Source organism: Physeter macrocephalus, chromosome 11, assembly GCF_002837175.3.
Source record: "Physeter macrocephalus isolate SW-GA chromosome 11, ASM283717v5, whole genome shotgun sequence".
Taxonomy (NCBI): Eukaryota; Metazoa; Chordata; class Mammalia; order Artiodactyla; family Physeteridae; genus Physeter; species Physeter macrocephalus.
The window spans coordinates 100230014-100234419 of NC_041224.1; positions in this window are offsets into that span (position 1 = coordinate 100230014).

Sequence of the window (4406 nt, forward strand, 5' to 3'; positions counted from 1 at the left end):
TATTTATTTAAAGAGCATTTACATTGTTTCTAATTTTTTCTTTTCACTATTACAAACAATGTTGAAATTCATCCATTCATTTAACACATTCTTATTGAGGCACCAAGAATTGTTTTGTCACTGGAAATACAGCAATGAACAACAGCAAAAATGGAGTTTACTTACTAGTGGGGTGAGTCAGTCCATTAAAAAAATTAAATTATATACAACGTCAGATGAAGGTAAGTGCTACAAAGAAAATAAGTAGGAAAGGGGCATAAGGGTGTTGCAACTTTAAATAAGATGGTCTAGGGGAACCTTCCTGAGTAGATGAGGTCTGAGCAAAGAACAGGAGGAGGTGAGGGGATAGAGGCAGCAGGTACCTGGAAAGAATGTGTTTCAAGCAGAGGGTTTCAGTCAATCCAGCAATGATTTTTTTATATCCTTGGGTTAATATTTATGTAGAATAGACTCCTAAATGTGTTATAGCTGTGTCTAAGGCCAGGTGCATTTTAAATGTGACTAATGTAGTTAATTTATACCTCTATCAACTATGTCTTAGAGTGATTCTTGCCCCAACCCTTGCCAAAGCCCTTGAAAGCAACTATTTTGATGGGAAAATATTTGGTAAGATTCTTAAGGTGGAGGGTGTACCTCCAAATTACTTTAGATGAAATAGGTAATTTCTGAATTGTTTTCCAAGGAGATTTCATTTAGCTATCGGAAAGGCTTTATTGATTTGTAGCCACTCTTTGTATGTTTTGGAAACCAGTACTTTTTATGTATGTTGCAAGCATTGCCATGCATATACTAGTAAGTCCCCAGGGAATGTTGGAGCCCTAGGGTGAAAGTATCCTAAGTTCCTGTATTACATCATGGAGAGCTGCATGTTGACCTGCAGCACTTCCTCTGAACTATAAATAAACATTATCCATTAAGTAACTAAAATTTTGTTGTTTGTTACAGCAGTTTAACCTATCCTAATTAGTGCTTTGGGTTTTCTAGGTAGATTATCATATAATCTGATTGGAGTATGTTTAATTTTGTAAGAAACTGCCAAACTGTCTTCTGAAATGACTGTACCATTTTGTATTTCCACCAACAATGAATGAGAGTACTTGTTGCTCCACATCCTCACCAGCATTCAGTGTGTCAGTGTTTTGGATTCTGACCATCTAATACATATTTAGTGGTATCTCACTGTTGTTTCCTAATTCCATTTTTATACTCTGCATTCTGGTTAAAAGCTGTCTTTGCCCTGAGAATCTTTCAATGCCCTAGAATTAATTATGTATTCCACTTTCTCTGCTGCCATACATATACTGAGAAGCAGAATGACAGTAAAGAGTACTTGGAAAAGAGAGGGAAATAAAGTAAGCAACTTTAGGCTTGTGGGGTAGGACTTCGTATGTGTGTATGTGTGCCAAATGGCCATTTCCAACTGTTCATTAATCCAGAAATCCCTCTAAATCTTGGAAGACAGTTCAAGTTAATGTAGAGAGGTTGGAAGAGTTATTAATGGTCTGTGAGGAAACTTGTGTCATTAGGTCTAGTAAATTCAAAATCTAAAGTATCATCTGTTATTTAATAAAAAGGAATTACAAGGAGGTGAAAGTAGATTAAAATTAGGGGAGCTGAAGAGAAACCAAAGGTATCTGGTGGCTTATTTTGGCATCTTGGAAACTGGTTAGGTAGGTTTTGAGATCCTTTGTATAAGAAAGTACACATGAAGCAAAAACTAGGTAATATTCAAGAGACTTTAATTTTAGGAAGGATTGTATGATATAAAAAATAATGGCCTCCCAAAGATCTCTACCTTAATCTCTAGAACTTGCGAGTATATTCCTTTTCATGGCAAGAGACTTTGCGGATGTGATTAAATTAAGGATATTTAGGTAGGGAGGTATTCTGGATTATCCTTGTGGGTCCAGTGTAATCACAAGGGTCCTTGTAAAAGGGAGGCAGGAAGGACAAGTCAGACAGAAAATGTGAGGACAAGAGCAAGGTCAGGGAGAAGATAATACTGATAGCCAGGACATGGAACCAACCTAAATGTCCATCAACAGATGAGTGGATAAAAAAGATGTGGCACATATATACAATGGAATATTACTTAGCCATACAAAGAAATGAAATTGGGTTATTTCTAGTGAGGTAGATGGACCTAGAGTCTGTCATACAGAGTGAAGTAAGTCAGAAAGAGAAAAACAAATACTGTATGCTAACGCATATATATGGAATCTAAAAAAAAAACCATGGTACTGATGAACCTAGTTGCAGGGCAGGAGTAAAGATGTAGACATAGAGAATGGACTTGAGGACACGGGGTGGGAGGGGGAAGCTGGGGCGAAGTGAGAGTAGCATCGACATATATATACTACTGAATGTAAAATAGTTAGCTAGTGGGAAGCAGCTGTATAGCACAGGGAGATCATCTCAGTGCTTTGTGATGACCTGGAGTGGTGGGATAGGGAGGATGGGAGGGAGGCTCAAGAGGGAGGGGATATGGGGACATGTGTATGCATATGGCTGATTCACTTCGTTGTACAACAGAAACTAACACAGTATTGTGAAGCAATTATACTCCAATAAAGATCTATTTAAAAAAAAAAGAAAATAGAGGAAGAGGCCAGGAGCCAAGGAATGTAGCTCATCTCTGGAAGCTAGAAAAAAGAATGGATTCTTCCATAGAGCCCACAGAAGGAATGAAGCCCAGAAGACTCATTTTAGACTTCTGACCTCCAGAGCTGTAAGTGAATAAATTTGGGTTATTTTAAACCACTAAGTTTGTGGTAATTTGTTACAGCCAGTAATGGGCTGTTTTTACCCAAAACACTTCTGTCACCAAATGTGTGGGTTTTCCACACCAAGCAATTCTCCAGTTTTCTGTGGATACCAACTGGGTGTCCCACAATTTAGTTCAATTCTGACACTACCCAGAGTTAGCAGAGACCCCATAGGATAAAGGCTCAGACCCATGAGGCTGCCCCCGCTTCAGATGCCAGTCTCAAGTCTGAGCTACCTGTACTTTAGACAAGCTGACTGTAAATTGGAGGTTCCCATGGCCCTCTCCTCAGGTTCAATAATTTGATAGAATGGCTCACAGAACTCAGGAAAGCACTTTACTATTACCAGTATTTATTACAGAGGACATTATAATGCATACAAATGAACAGCCAGAACAGCCAGATAAAGAGGTACCCAAGGCGAGGTCTAGAAGGGTCCTCAGCACAGGAGCTTCTGTCCTCATGCAGTTGGGGTTATCACCTTCCTGGCACATGGGTGTATTTACCATGTGCAGTAATCATTCTGGGTAGTGAATGATCTTAGACCTAGTGAATCACTTTTAACAAAGACGATGCAGCAAAAGTGATGGAATATCACTTCTGAGATTAGGTTAACAAGGATGTCTGACTTCCATCTCCCTCCCTGTTGATCTTTCTCTTACTCAGTCTGATGAAGTCAGCTGCGTGTTGTGAGTTGCATTATGGAGAGGCACATGTGACAAAGAACTGGGGGCAGCCTCTGACCATCATTCAGTGAGAATCTGAGGCCCTCAGTCTAGTACCTTGTGAAGGACTGAATCCTGCTTGGATATTTTTTCGTTCAAGCCTTAAGATGATACCACAGCTCACACCTTGATTATAGCTTCATGCAAGACTGAAGCAGAGATACCTAGCTAAGCTGTACCCATATTCCACATTCACAGAAACTGTGAGGTAATAAATATTTATTAAATGTTATTTAATTTATTATTAATTTGTTATTAATATATTATTTAGTAAATGTTGTTTAATAAATAAGCCACTAAGTTTTGTTATGTAGCAATAGAGAATCAATATGAATATATAACAAGTGTTACTTTCCTATGGCTGCTCTAACAAGTTACCACCAATTTGGTGGCTTTAAAACAACTGAAATTTGTTCTCTCATAATTCTGGAGGCCAGGAGTCCAAAATCTTTATCACTGGGCTGAAATCAAGGTGTTGGCAGGGCTGCACTCTCTCTGGAGGCTCTAGGGGAGAATCCTTGCCTCTTCTGGCTTCTGGTGTCTGCTGAAATTCTTTGCCTTGTGACCACATCACTCCAGTATTCAAGGCTAGCACCTTTAAATCTCTCTGCTCAGTCTTCATATTGGCTTTTCCTCAATGTGTGCATGTGTATGTGTATGTGTGTGTGAAATCACCCTCTGCCTCCTTTTTTTTTTTTTTGTAGAAGATGTTGGGCGGGCTTCCCTGGTGGCGCAGTGGTTGCGCGTCTGCCTGCCGATGCAGGGCAACCGGGTTCGCGCCCCGGTATGGGAGGATCCCACGTGCCGCGGAGCGGCTGGGCCCGTGAGCCATGGCTGCTGAGCCTGCGCGTCCGGAGCCTGTGCTCCGCAACGGGAGAGGCCACAACAGGGGAAGGCCCGCATACCACAAAAAAAA